The following is a 16,036-nucleotide window of genomic DNA, read 5'->3' as shown; positions in this document are numbered from 1 at the left end:
ATATTGCCCTTAAGATAAATTCCAGAAATTTTTGATAATGAATTGTCATGTCAGCTTAGGAGTGGACTTCGCTTCAGGAGGTACCAAATTATGTGGGCACTATCTATGGCTCTATATATGAAACAGTAATTATAATTTAATCAGTCACATGAATAAACCAAATTTGGTTAAGACAACTATAGAACGAATATTTGGTGTGCCCAGTTAGATTTTTCTATCTTATCATTAAATTGTGGACTTTTTAGACTCTCAGTGCTAAATCATAAGCAATAGAATCTTAAAGTTCTAAAATTTAATACAGGAAAATTTGCTGATGAAAGAATTAAGAAAGATTACCAAATTGAACTACTATCAAATAAATTTGATATTTTGCAGGATCTAAATGATGATGAAAATGTAAATGATACAGACATACCTTCAGTCAAATAAATACCGGGAATTGTTTATTTAAAAAGCCCAGGTGAAAGGTATGATAAAACAAATTTTCCGCTGTACGTTGGTACCAATGTACTTAATTGTCTCAAGAGTTTTGGCGCGATCTGTCCACCAGTTTGTTTACAGCTGTTGCTTAAGTTAGTCGACCTCAATGTTTAATATGGATAAAAATAATGAACAAAGTTTCCCTCAAATTTTGTGTTGCCAACAAAATTTCTTGTGCTGAATCATTGAAAATGTTAGAGAAGGCCTACGGTGAGTCAGTTTTATCTAAAACACGAGCATACGAGTGGTACAAAGCATTTAAAGAAGGATGAGAAGTCGTTGAAGACTTGCCTCGTTCTAGTCGACCTTCAACATCTTTGACTGACGAAAACATCAACAAAGTGAAGGAAATTGTGATGGAAAATCATTATTCAAGCTTAAGGGAGATAGCTCAGGATCTGGACATGTCTCACGAATCCGTTCACACCATTTTAGTTTATGTTTAGCCATGAGACACGTAGCAGCACGGCTTAACAAACAATATTATCTAGGCGTTTGAGAGAATGTTCACCGGAAAAGGCAAGATTTATGAAAGAACAATTCTTGGATCTTGCACCACGATAATGCACATACCACACACTGATCCTTGAAAGTGAATGATGAATGTCATCAATCAAGCACCGTATTTGCCAGATATGGCCCCGTTTGACTTTTTTTGTTCCCCAAACTCAAATTATCACTTCGTGGGAGACATTTTGAGTCCATTGAAGCCATAAAACAAAATTCGCAGGAGCTGAAGGCAATACTGGAAAGTGCCTATAAGAAGTGTTTCGACGACTGGATTATTCGTTGGCATAAGTGTATCGCATCAAATGCAGTCTTTGACAAAGCAGTAAATCAGAATTGGGAGCATGTATAAATGCAATAGAATCAGCAGTCAAAGAAAGTATAGGATACCATAAGCCAAGAAAAAGTAAGCTATGGTTTGATAATGAATATTATAATAGAAATGAGAAATCAGGCTCGACTTAAGTGGTCAAATAACTCTGATGATACAAATTTAAGCAGTTATAATAGAATAAAGAGAGAAGTTACCTGCACGTTTACAAGTTAAAAAAGACATTACTTGAAAAGCAAAATTAATGAAATTGAAACAAACAGCAAACATAAAAAAATCAAAGATTTATATACAGGGGTAAATGAATTTAGAATGGGTTGGCAACCTAAAGTGAACTTAATAAAAATGTGAACTTTTGGCTGGTCCAAGCAATATTTTAAATAGATGGAAGTACTACTTTCATGATCTCTTAAATGTTCATGTAGAAGATAAATCATAAGTACATCAAGTACACACAGGAGAACCTGTAGTTCCAGAACCTAACTTGACTGAAAATAAACATTCTATTAAAAGGCAAAAGAATAATAAAGCACCTGGCGCATTCAGTTAATTAAATATGGTGGAAATTCGTTAACACGTCAAATACATAAATTAATTCGTTTAAAATGGAATAAAAAGTAATTCCTCAACAGTGGAAAGAATCAATCATTGTTCCTGTGCTTAGCAAAGGTAATAAAATGAACTGCATGGAAATTATGGAAATCACCATGGAATTTATCTCCTCTCAACATCATATAAAATATTATATAACATTATTTTAACAAGACTAACCTCATATGCTAAGGAAATTCTAGGTGATTATCAATGGGGATTTAAAAGTAACAGATCAACTGTAGGTCAAATGTTTCACATTAGACAGACACTTGAGAAAAAGTGGGAATATAATCAAAATGTCCATGAGCTATTCATTGATTTTTTAAAAAAGCATATGATTCGGTTAAAAGAGATAAATTATATAATATATTATCAAAGTTTGGAATACCTAAGAAGCTTAATCAGCGTGGCTACAAACAAGCAGAAATGAAATTCCCTGACTTTTCCAGGATAAAATTTACATTTTCCCCTGACAATTACAAACTAAACTAAATCGATGTTTTTACAAATGGAAATAATAAACTCCTACAGATCCAGGTATGGATTTGTTAAGTACCAATATTATCTTCTATGAAATTGACTTCATTTCTCTATTGTCTAGATTTGAATTCAAACTGCAAAATTGTGAATTTGGAAAATTATTACAATTCACAAACTAGGGAAGGATTGCAGAATTTTATCATACGCAGTAAGTTTAAAATATTTTTTAAGTTACGACTAAGGGAGAATTCACACCGAAGAAACATGCGACATGAGTGTTTCACACCAAAGAGACAAGATGCACGCGGCAAGCGACACTTGGTTTCTTTGCTCTGTTTGCATGATGGTACCGATATAATTGCATTAATCAGTTTATTAGTCACCCGAAAATAACGTAACAAGACATTGTTACATGTAAACTGCATTGTAAAATTTGTGCAAGTTATTGAAACTTGGGAGAGGCATGTTGCGCACAAGAAAACTGAGAAATAATATGCACTGAAATCCAACGGTATAGACTAGACTTTTCAGCCTGAATAAAGCAAATACCTAAACACTAGAGAAATGGTTCTCAACCTTCTTGAAACCATGTCACGGTATTCTTTTTAAGTGAATGCCCTTAGCCGAAGAATTTTCCTCGTAAATCTTTACAGCATTGAAGATTTTATGCATGAATTAACATGTACCTATGAAATTAAATATTGATAAATAAATTCTAGCATAATCATAAGAGTAATAATAGTTTGATTACGTGTGTAGGATTGTTGACAAATATAAAAATATGGAAGATAAAGTGGTAACGTCGTCTCCTTGTAATTAAGTGATCCCGGGTTCGATAACCAGGGAGGCACCGGGCAGATCCAGTTCTGATTTGTCTATTTGTGCATAAAATGGACTTAAACGAAAACTCACAACTCAAATAAGATATTGGGATTACAATGGTTGTCAACCAGTTTCAGCAGAACATTTCACAGCTCAGTATAGTTGACACGAGGGCATAGTATCGGATTGCAACCCGGTGGTTGAAAACCAATGCACTAGAGTACTTTACCATATTGACTAATATAGTTTGGACTAAAGTGACTCCATAAGCTGACTTTTTCAAATAAAAGCAGTCAGGTAACTGGCCAAAACATGGCCTCTTTTCACGATGTTGAAGGCAAATTACAGCCGATAGGTAACTGCATCAAAAAATATGTTTTACTTTTTTGTGGTAATATACAATATATATCCCGTTTTCTTGTATTCTCCTTGATATCTAAGAATAGTGCAATGTCATTATAAACGTATGTTAACTTGTGCGAAACCAGTAATACGTCAGGATGATGAAAGAAAACCTTCCTAAGCACTGCTACATTAAATAGGGTGAAGTGAGCCAGAAGAGTAATATAATTCTATCAGCATATTTGCAGTTTACAGCTGTTGTTTATGCATGCGATTTTTGTTGGATGTTGCAGTTCAAAGACATCCAACAAAAAACAATTCCATATGAGTGCCATGCATGCAATTTCTGTTGCATGTTGCAGTGAGATACTTTTGTCGGGTGGCGACATTCAACAAATATCGTATGTACTAGATCAAAAAGTAAGTCACACCCCCCCCCCCCCCGTATAAAACAAACAAAACACATTAGAAAGAAAATAATTATTGGACAAATATGTATGAACATTTAACTTGTTTCGACAGTCACCAAGGTATTCCAAACACTTTTTGAATCGTTTGACCAGTTTTTGGATTTCTTGTGTAAAAATTCAGTCCAATTTCAATTGAGTTGACTTTTGTGCTCATCGGTTAACTATCACAGCACTCAGTGAGAGCACAGTTTACTATACACCCAACTGGTCATGAATCAGCATACACACTATCATATGATATGTTCAGTTCACTTGCAATCTCTTAATTTTCATGTTGCGGTTGGCAAGGATGATTGCATTAACATACTCAGTTTTGTCGATAGTGTTCACAGTTGCAGACTGCCCCACACACTGTTCATCGTTCACATTTGTCCTGTTTCAGGTATGGAGAGAATACATTTTGGACAGTGCTGCCACCAAGCTTGATTATTTTCTCTCTTTTAGTACAGGAACACGGCTCGGGTGCAACTTACTTTTTGATTCACCCACGTATCAATGGAGCCTATTTGTTTCCATGTTCCTTCAGTTTGTCCAACAAAATGCCTTACTACCACGTCCGACAAATATCGGATGGCACCACCCACTCCATCTGTTGATAGTTCTGTCCCCTTACTACTCCCATATGGACTCTATGTAACATTTATTTTTCTGCCCCTCCAGAAATTTCTTTCTTTTGTTAGCATATGCAGATTATGTAGACTTACTACGGGATGATATAAATACAATTATGAATAATGCTATTTTTTTTAAAAAAGCAGCATAGTTGTTGCCAATAACTGACTCCCCTTTACATATTAAACTTTCCAACATGATTAGTAAAAATGATCCTCTGTGTTATATACAGAATAGTTATTAAATAAGCATTTTCTGTTTGTATCGCAACCTCTATGGTGTTCTTATTTACGAAAAATAAAAATTTGAAAGAGTTGTAACAAAAAGAGGAGCAAAGTACAGTGGCGTAGCAGTTTTCCACGCACCTCCCTCCCCAGCCTGCAAGTAATATATTGGGGGCACCTTAGTATTATCAAGAATACTATAATGTATATGCCACTGATATCAGACACTTGGACAGATGTACAATATTTAGCTAATCTACCACTTAGTTGTACAAGAAATTAACTTTTACACCAAATAACACCCCCACTACTATTTTCCTGTTATCAACGTATGTGTCAGTGGGGAAATGAAATCTGTAGGATATGACTGATTGTTTTCTTTTTAACTTCAAGGTAGTGGCACAGCCAGGGTTCTTTCTTGGAGGAGGGGGGATTTGTGTAACCAAATATTTAGGTGATGATCCTTTGTATTTTTAGCTTGATAATTTTTAAAATACTGCTTTGGGGAATGTTTAAAACACTCATCTTTTGACTTTGAGGAGGGTACGGCTTGAGCCTCAAGGGCATCCCCTGGCTATGCCAGGCCAAGATTCGCCTTCTAATAATAACAATGACTAATACATTCAAGCAAACTTATCATTTCAGCTTTGGGGGTTGAACAGGACCTTTAGATTGTCGGTGTTGACCCAGCATAGGGTGAATTGGAAACAGCATGAACTTTGGTCTTGAAAGACAGGTAATAGAGTGGTGCACATACTCCCCACCACCAAGGCCAATGGTGCCCCCCCCCCCAGATCTTGCCATAATCCCCATAAAGTATTTAATGACAGTACTTATTGTACTATTTTATTACTGAGTCATTTTTCTGTACTATTTTATTACCGAGTCATTTTTCTTTAGCTTTACTGAACACTACTCGATCTTCCACTAAATTCATACTTTTCTCCATATAGGTACACCTAGTAGGAAAAGTGACTTGGAACTATTTAAAGTAAATGAATAACAAAGGAAATATATTCTAATCCTCCCTCTCATTGCATATATTACAGCATGGTGACAAGGTATAAACATTTTTTTTCATATATACATATCTTGAAAAAATATATACATGTTCAATTTTATATTATTTTAAAGAGAAAATACTCCCCCCAAATTTTCATGGTGTGATCCAGGCCACTACCCTCTCCCCCAATGGGTGGGCACCCTTGGAGTGGTGATAGGACTCATATACACTGAAAATGAGTCACTCAATGAAAAGTCAAGCGAAAAGTAGTTGCCACACGGACACGGAGTTTAATTTTAATGTTAGTGGACATCCATACTATTCATCATAATTTTAATGATGTAAATTCTTTTTGATATATAACTTAACATACATTTCTTAGACATTTTCATCAAATGAGACCTGTATCATGCAGTGCTCGAAGGGAAGGGGGGGGGGGTGCAGCGGGATACTATTCTGCAGTTAAGAAAATGTTCACAAAGCATCTTCCGCTGGGATAATTTGCATCAGCATGTCCTCTTCTACGGCATTGTAACTATGGTCCATATAGAATTCAAGCGTACTCCCAGTTAGGAATATCTACTTAGAGCCGTAAAGACCATAATAAAATAATTAACACACTGAAAAAGAAGAATTGGTACGACAGAAATGCCTACAAAATTACAACACAGGAAAAAAATGAATTTCACAAAATTCCCGAACATAATGTGCCATATACGACAAGGCAGTAGTGGTCCTTGAGCAAGGTTATAATTGTCCCCTGGGCCCCACCTCCTACTGAGTTCCATTTGAAGCGTTCAACCCTCTGTTGGTATATGTGCAAGTGTGGCCCTCACCCTGCAATATATTTTAAAGTTTTTCAGGCCCAGATAATGATGTTATTATCTGGTCTTGAGGAGCTGTCATTTACAATGTCTATGGTCACATACCAGCAGTTACAGGTTGTAGCATTGTTCTCAGTCTGCATACCAACCGCATAATCATTTTCTGCAAACTTATTTTATTTGTGCTGGCTGAATTCATGTATCAGTTTTCATTCTTCGGTAATTATTTTATTTGACTCCATTCACTTATTACAGCTACTATTTCTCCCTAAATCAACTTTGAAATCTGATATTCATCACAAGTGAAGAACAGCAGTTCCAAGTATGGCTTGCTGAATCAAATAATGAGAAAAGAGAAGACCTGGGTAGAATGTTTGATCCTTGGGGGCCCAGAAGATTATGTTTTTGACAAATCATTAAAAAGTGATATTGATTTAACCCTTAGTACGCCGCGCGGTGTGACGAAAGTAAGCCCAGTGTCGCCGAGGCTTTGAGCGGGAAATTTGAATTTGTACACATAATGGAGAAAAATCGTAGTAACTCTGGCACTATGGGACCAATCTACTTCGGATAACTTTTGTTTTGCAGGCAATATATCGGTGCATGCAACCATGTAAAATTTGGATGCCCCAACCATGGGGGGTTACGGGCGGGGGCTGCATCCCCCGAATTTCAATGAAAAAAACATAAAAATGTGGAGTTTGCCCCCTCTTCTCCAGCTATTTTGGGGAGAAAACCGGAACTTTTTTTTTTTTTAAAGAATGGACCTTCCGCAACAGAATGAAACTTGATTCATGTTCGTGGGTGCAATACAATTTGAATAATAAGGCAAAATGTAAAACTCTAGCGAATTTTAGCCAATTTGCATATTATTCATAAAATTGTTATAACTGACACTATGGGACCACTCTACTTCGGATAACTTTTGTTTTGCAGGCAGAACATCAGTGCATGCAACCATGTAAAATTTGGATGCCCCAAACATGGGGGGGGGGGGGTTACGGGCAGGGGCTGCATCCCCCGAACCCCCGAATTGCAATGAAAAAATCATAAAAATGTGGAGTTTGCCCCCTCTTCTCCAGCTACTTTGGGGAGAAAACCCGAACTTTTGCTTTTTTCGTTCGCACTTGCATCTTGTGTAGCTACTGTGAATCTATTTCTCCCTTTTGACTCGGCTCTTTGTGGAAATATGTCCGGAAGGAAACGATTGTGCGTTACGGAAATCGATGAGCTGTTATATGATACGAAGTGTTTATGGTGAGGCCTTTGTCAGTCCTAACAGAGGAGGGAAGGGAGCCTTTGCAATCGTTTGTTTTGTCTATACTTCTGGATAGATGCACGCTTTAGACTCATGCTTCTGGCTATTGTCAAGCTTCATTGCATTTCTAACATTGAGGCGACAGAAAGCTGACACCGCCAAACCTCATCCAATCCCCTCTCTCCTTGCCCCCCCCCCCCCCCCCGCCACTACTTCAGCTGGATCAGCAGGTCTAAACACAAAGAAGATTGTGTGCCTTATCAGTACTAAATCACAGCGTTGGAAGCTTGGAGGAAAACAGCATCGTAAATACCAAGCATTTATTGTGTCACCTGAAGAGCGAACACGTGTTTGGGTGAGCCCAAACACCTGACATATTCCGAGAAAGGAGAGGGGGGGGGGGATTTGGAATTTTCGAAACACGATTGCAAAACATGTTCCCGAACGAACTGTCAGTGTTTCAACCTCAATATACAAGTATAAGTGTGGCAAACCCTCGATAATTGTATCTAAAGCTGTTTGTAACATATGTGTTACAGCGGCTACAAGGGACATACTTTTTTTTGTAACATATGTGTTACGGCGGCGAACTAAGGGATAAAGACGGACTAATCTCCTTATGAAGATTAACTTATTTTTACTTCCTCCCCTCAATTTTTTTGTTGGGTTGAAACTATGAAGTAGAATGTATATCTCGCTTGTGAACAAGTAATAAATTATTGAATTTATTACTAATGTTTTTCCTTATAATTTCTCTTGTAATAGGTAATCAGTAATATTGCAAAACAAGAACATAATTTTGTTATTATATAAAAAATAATATAAATTTTAACTTCTAAGTGATATATATATTAGGCAATATAAACTATTTTAACATGATTCATATGATTCATGTAAAAAAATATTTGAAAAATAAAATGACAAAAAAAGAAAAACTCATGTGTGACCACAATGGTCACCATATACCAAGTGTGTTACTCTGAAAGACGTACACCAACAAAGGGTTAACAATTAAAAGAAAAATCACAGTTGGCAAAAAAATTAGACTAACCTATAAAACATAACGGGTGTCAACAAAGCTCTTATTTGAATTAGGTATATGTTAAAGCTTGGGGCCCCTTGAAAATACTTAACACAGAAATTTTAAAAAAGATTTAGCCTATAGATATTTTCATCTGTCAATTTTTCACATTTTAAAAATAATTTTTAAACGTAGTTGTATAAAGTTTTTGCTTTTGTTTAACATAGCATGTTTATTCTTTCTGTATATCACCTTGATCAAGATCTTCCATGTATATGAGATACCCTTTTGTTCTACAGCATAAATTGTCATGATTCTCAATTGGGCATTGCCATATAAAATAATACAGTGCGTTCATTTCGATCTGCAGCCGAGAGATCGGGAGAAGCGTGGCGGGCGGCGCTGACGGAGATGCCGACATTTGCGGCCTGTAATGCCCGCTTATTTTTATAGACATATGCAGACATTTATATAAATATTGCAAAACGATCACTAACCTGTGTTATAACACGCAAAAGTTCTTCTGTAATTCATCCAAGTTCTGCTCTTATATGCACAAATAAATAAATAAATAATAAAACATTTTAATCATAGTTTTGACCAGTAACGTCCTGCTTAAGTTTATATCCTTGAAAGAGTTTTGTGCTGATGGGGATCGTTTGGAGGTTTTGAATGTGCAACACTGTATCAAGATTACGCTGTAGAAGAAACCGTTAAAAGTCAATAGTGTTCGTGAGCTTCCTTGCAATCCGAAATCTCCGAGCTCGAGTTTTTTGTTCCTTCGCGACTAGATGAAGACAGAGTTGTAAATATATTGGCGAGCAATGTAAACCAAGAGCGTGTTAATTTCGTACTGTGCGCAAGAGTGTTATTCTTGGTTACTTGCAGTTACTTGTTAGTGTTATTGTAGTGTGTATGTGTGACGTGTCAGTGAGACGATTGGAATGCCAGCCGCAAGATTCACGTTAGAACAAAGATTTTTTTATGTATGACACGTACCTACGTGAAAACAAACTCATGTGGAGACGTGTGTAGGTAATTTGTACAGAAATTCCCATGCGTTTCAACTCCACACAGAGATACGGTTAGACATCTTGTCCTTAAATTACGAGAAACTGTATCGTTAAATTTTAAAACACCTAAGCAAAAACGACGGATTCTAACCGAAGCAAAACTCGATGATATTGGTGCAGTGTTAGAACGTTCTCCAAACAAACCTCTACGCCGTGTTTCACAGGAGGTGGGCGTGTCAAAATCATCGGCACATACAGTCACTAAGATACTAAAATTAAAACCATACTCTTATAACACAGGTTAGTGCTAGTTTTGCAATATTTATATAAAAGTCTGCATATGTCCATAAAAATAAGCGGGCATTTCAGGCCGCAAATGTCGGCATCTCCGTCAGTGCTGCCCGCCACGCTTCTCCCGATCTCTCGGCTGCAGATCGAAATGGACGCATGGTATATTTTCTGTGAATGTAAATTTCACATTTGTGTAACAATAAGAATTTGGTATATTTCAATCCAGAAAAAAATGCCTAGCCCCATGAACATTCCTCCCCACAGTACGTATAATGGGTTCTTCCAGAAAATCAGCTATACTCTGTTCCAGGTATCTCTGGAGGAAGACAAAGTGGGAGAGAAATGGGGGGAAAACAAGTGGGCAGAGTGAAGCAGTACATGCTGCTGCAAAGCCTGGTAACTGCTGTGGCTTTCCTACCCTCCATGAAATCCCATTCTCTTGTCACGCATTCATTGGTAGAGCAATCTCATGTCACTACTTGCGCAGAGACTTGCATTTGCTTGCTCCAGAAATAAACGGAACAGAGTATACTTGCAAAGAATTGTGCAATCACACTATTAGTCAAGAAATGCGACAGTTGTGTTTCCCAGCTGAGTTGTGTCAGATGCAACAATGAGTCAGCATATGTGTCTGGCCTTGAATCAAGCATTAGATCTTTTGGAAGACCCAGACTTTGGTGTTAGTGTCAGTGACTCAGATGAAGAACATTGTGGTAAAATAGATATTGTGGAAATTCCACCAGAAGACGTGAATATTATTTCAACTGAACAAATGCTACAGGAACTGTTTGCATCAATTGAATGAGTAAATTCCCAGTAAAAGCCAACAAAACAATGAAGAAAGAACCTCACGCTACACTTGCCTTTAGATTTGACGCTAACAATGAGGTCCTTGCTATCACATGCCAAGACAACAACGTATAGAAAGCGATGTCAAATCATCAGTGTGTATTCACTTTCGCAAGTGAAAAAAATGGTCAAAGACAGGAAAGATATATAGCCACACCCCGACGGAAAGCAATTTCTGAACATAACAAGCATATGGGGAGAAATCAACATACTTGATTGGTCTGTTCAGAAATATAACACAAAAAAGTTCCTGATAACAAGTGCAATTGACATAGTTGTAGTCTATGCACACATACTGTATTCATTAGCTCACGGCAAGATTCCACTTCACACCTTCAGCCGGATGATTACTGAAGCATATCTTCAGCTGACCTCTTTATCTGACAGTAAAACCTCAGAGGACATCCTATCCAAAAGGAGCAAAATGTGTTCTGCAGGATATTCGGAATGATCCATTGGGACACACGATACAAAGGACAGAACAAGAAAAGGTGCAATTTGTAAGAAAAATGTTTGCAAAGAATGCAACAAATCAACATTTAAGTTGAAAAGAAGAACATTATCAAGTGTGCACAAAAATTTATCTATGTTATGAACATACATATAGCCTACATTGTTCATGTTTGTAAAACGTAAAAATGTGCAGTTTGCAAGCAAAATGTTCGCAAAAAGTGCAAGAAATAAACACTTCTGTGAATACAAGAACATTACTGCGTAATCATAACAATATATCTATGTTGTATATCTTTGTCATACATCTACGTTATATGTCTATGGTATTCATATATGTTAAATGTAAGATGAAATCCGGAATTACTTGCATAAATGGAAATTGAAATATTTTACAATTTACACGCTATTGCCCAAATGGGGATCAGCCACTAAAAAGCTTTTATGGAAAAACTAAGACAAATTTCATTCTCTCATAATAATCATGCTCAGATGACCATATGCAACATTATTTAATTAAAAAGATCAGAGGAAAAGAAATTGGGTGTTAATGGGTTAAGGAAAGAAGCTCAAATTATGTTTTGATGCAGGCAGATTGCAACAGAATGTAGATGCAGGGTGTGATTTCTCTATAAAAGTTGAAGTCCATATGCATTTTATGAACCATATGCACGGACAAGATTTTAAATAAAATATATCACTGTTATTTCAGTAATGGTTCCGATTGTTTTAGGATTTCTCCTAGAACAAAGACTAATTATCGTAGAATTTTGGAAATCATTGTCACACAAAATTCCTTAAAGTAATGAGCGCTGTTTGGACTCGAAAAAGTTATTTATGGTGAAAAAAAAACTTGAAAATTACCTTACGCATTTCTCATGGACAAGATATTCTCAGTCGACAAGCGGCAGTAAATATGGTAGAAGCGTGGGAATGAATGTAAAAATAAATCGGAACCTTAGTAAAATGCATTTAGGGACTTTATGTTAATGCTAAGGGAATCAAACCTAACCTGCCTAACCACGAAAGCATATATTGAACAAAACCTTAAGTAATCACTAAAACTCTGCAGTATGTGTTAAAAGACTTACATCGAAATCAAACCATGTAAAAATTGCATTCATAGCATGATGAAATCGCAATAAAAGAAAAGGAACTTGGGCCATTATTTTCCTGACATTCCACCTTGGAGCGCATAGTAAACAATGTTGCTTTCAACAATGACTTCCTGCAATTAAATTTTTCTGAACATGAAAAAGAGCCCTACTGTTGCGTGAATGTAAATGATTCAATCACATGCAATCGCTCTATAAAATGATCACTAGTGGAATCACTCCTTTCCAAGAATTTTGTGTACATTGCACCACGTCACGAATATGTATGTAGAATTTGAATTTTCTATTGTGCGAGGGAGGTGTAGTTGAAAGTTGTGTTCAGCTCTCCTAGTGATGGGTGAATCTTCTGCATCATTTCTAAGGATGATGCTCTAGGAATCTCTGGTATCTCTTGGGCTTCTGGAGGTAAGAAGAATCTAATTTGCTGATTCAAGTAACCCACAGGAAGATTATCCTGGTGCTTATGCTGATTATATAACAACAAGAAATCTTAATTATCTTTTGGAGATTGAAAAATATTGGAAAATCATTCTATGATGTTTTGCATGTACTGTTTGTGAAATTAAGTCACAGATGACACAATGATCATTCCTCTTGATTAAAGAGTTTGTTAATAAAGCCAAGCCAGGCATATGCAAAATTATCTTATAAAACCTGTTTTGAATGTCTTACTTGGTGTCCTTTTGAAGTCACCTGGTCACCTCATTTAAGTCTAGTTTTAGAGGATCACCTAAATTTCAACTTTCTATATCCCCAATGCCATCAATTATTCGTGCATATTTAGTACAGTATGCACTTTTTTTTTTTTAAATATTTTCTTTATGTCAGACCTTCTCTTCAGGAGCATATGATAATTATTCTAATAAAAATGTCAAATGTATCCTTAAGCCTACATAGAGCCCAAGAACAGTGCACCTGTAGAGAATAATTCAATAACTCCAAGAACAGTGCACCTGTAGAGAATAATTCAATAACTTACAAGGTTTTCAATTTTGCAATACTCCAGAATTCTTCATTTCCATTATTAATTTCTTCAGTATGCATTTTCTTAAGATTCAAAAGGGGTGCAAGTGGGTGGGGACACATATTGCACCCTGGGGTGAACATAGAAAGGAAATTATAATGAACTGCAAATGCCTAGCAGCATGAACATTTATACTGGAGAAAAAAAAGCAGCACTTAGTTAACACAATTATGTAATTTGTCTAATATATCTGAAGTTTTTTTAATGGAACTAATCGCAAGCACTTCTCAGTGCTTTGCCTTGCAGCATTATAATTTGTTTATTGCCGTGAACACAGGATCAACCATTAATATTATAAAGCACTAAAATTATACTTTCTTTATCCTAAAAAAGAAATGCTTTATTTAATAAATTTGCAACATCTATAATAATGTAGACACTATGGTATGACTTGAGATGACCGGACCCCTCTCAGATTTTCTTCATAATTGAGGCCTCCTAATCACGAACCTGAAGTTAAAATTTGTCGGAAACGTCTAGAAATTGCGAACCATTGACGCTAGCCTCACGAACCATTGGTGCTAGCCCCACGAACCATTGGAACGTGGTTAGGTTAGTTTCGGTTAGGTTAGGCAAACATAGTTAAAATTTCGTGTCGTGTTAGTATCAGGATCTAGAAATTGCAAATAATTGCGAACCATTGATCCTAGCCCCATGAACCATTGGCACGTGGTTAGGTTTCACAAACATAATTAAAATTTGGTGTCGTGGTAGTATCAGGAATATATATATTTGCTTCTGAAACAAAACATTTCGCGAAAATCGACAGTTTCCATTCCGAAAACTAAAGCATTATTTTAGCTTATTTTGCAATTTCTAGACGTTTCCGACAAATTTTAACTTCAGATTCGTGATTAGGAGGCCTCAATTAGTGAGTATGCAAAATATGAAGAAAATCAGAGAGGGGTCCGGTCATCTCAAGTCGTTCTGATGGTATTTATTCCTTTCACTTTGCAATTAGCCAAAAGTGACAGATAAGCAAAGAAATATAAGGAACATCAATCAATCAATCATTCCTTTCCTAAAAGTAACACTTTATGGAATCCCACACCCCCTATATGCCTTTATGGCATGGTGCACAGAGGAGCACTTTGCTTTTAACACTTGACAAACACAATTAAATTTCTTTCAAATAAGATGATGTTTCCCCAGGAGAATGGCCATGATGATTTTCATAATGGATAAAAGCATTAATAACGTTACCAGCCTTCAAGTGAACGGACGAAACTACGCCTATGATGACCACCTGTGAACAAGTAGGTTCATTAAGACATTTTGGATGGAACTCGCGTGTCAAGATGGTCAACTACAACCCAAAAAAAGGGGGGTATTCGTATTCAGTGCTTGCCTCAAAGAATTGTATCATTTTTAGCAACATCTATTTTTATAAGCGACATGATCTGTTGAATTTCTGGAATTAAAGGTGTTTTAAGTTCAATTTAAGCACACAGTAAGGCTAATCGGAACTGGATATACAGTTTAAAGTGGGATCTGAACCACTATGTGCCTCCACCGGGTATCTAACCCAGGACCCCTTGATTACAAGGGGAAGACTCTACCACTGCGCCATCGGGGAGGACATGTAATTAATTTTGCTGGTGAAAATAGCCCTACATGCTATTCTCACCACCTGGTGAAAATAGTCGCGCCCATAAGAAATAGGTATCATGCGTACAGCACACTTCACACATTTTCTGTATTATTTGTGGAGTTTTTCACATCCAACAATAGCCGTTGTATTACAAATGCTTTCAACCATAAAATAACATAAAAGCAAGTTAGTATATCAATTTCTGTATTATCAACCTACAGCTGCTGGGAACGACCCAAAATGAACACCACGTTTATTGCTTTATGTGCTTAAACACGCGTTATTTAGCCCGTTCAACTTACTTTGCCACTCAACTTCAATACAGTAGTTCTTAACTTCACAAGAATGTAATTTACTGAAACTTATGACTAACTACCTTATCTAAAACACTTACAAAATAAATTTCACTTCCGTGGAAAAAAACGTTTGAAACGCACAATTTGATGAAGCTTAGCGAAAGGGAAATCAAATGACGAACGAAATCTCCAAGTCACCAAAAGTCACCCAACTACGGTGGCGCCGCCACCGGAAAATGTGAGCAATGAACAAAAAAAAATCTATTTCGTGTTAGACTTTTTCTTCTTAATTTTTGTAGCAATCTCGGTTCTACATACAAAGGTCAATTTTATTGATCATAAACATACTTTTATTGTTGAAGGACGTGGGCTTGAGATGGTGAAGCCGAAGTGGTGAATGTGGTGGCGAATGCCATGTCCATAATCTGTGGTCAAGCAA

At 36.6% G+C, this 16,036-nt stretch overlaps 1 protein-coding gene across 1 annotated transcript in view; it reads right to left on the bottom strand.

The window, feature by feature from the left end:
* Positions 1-15,812, bottom strand: part of LOC145977944 (uncharacterized) — a 42,582-nt gene extending 26,770 nt beyond the window's left edge. Inside the window, exon 1 of the mRNA XM_083110281.1 lies at positions 15,696-15,812. The gene's annotated coding sequence lies outside the window, so the exon portion shown is untranslated. The remainder of the gene's footprint in view (positions 1-15,695) is intronic.
* Positions 15,813-16,036: the final 224 nt, after the last annotated feature.

This window comes from Lepisma saccharinum, chromosome 1 (genome assembly GCF_977018435.1).
Source record: "Lepisma saccharinum chromosome 1, izLepSacc3.1, whole genome shotgun sequence".
Lineage (NCBI taxonomy): Eukaryota > Metazoa > Arthropoda > Insecta > Zygentoma > Lepismatidae > Lepisma > Lepisma saccharinum.
This window is presented reverse-complemented; position numbering and strand designations above follow the sequence as displayed.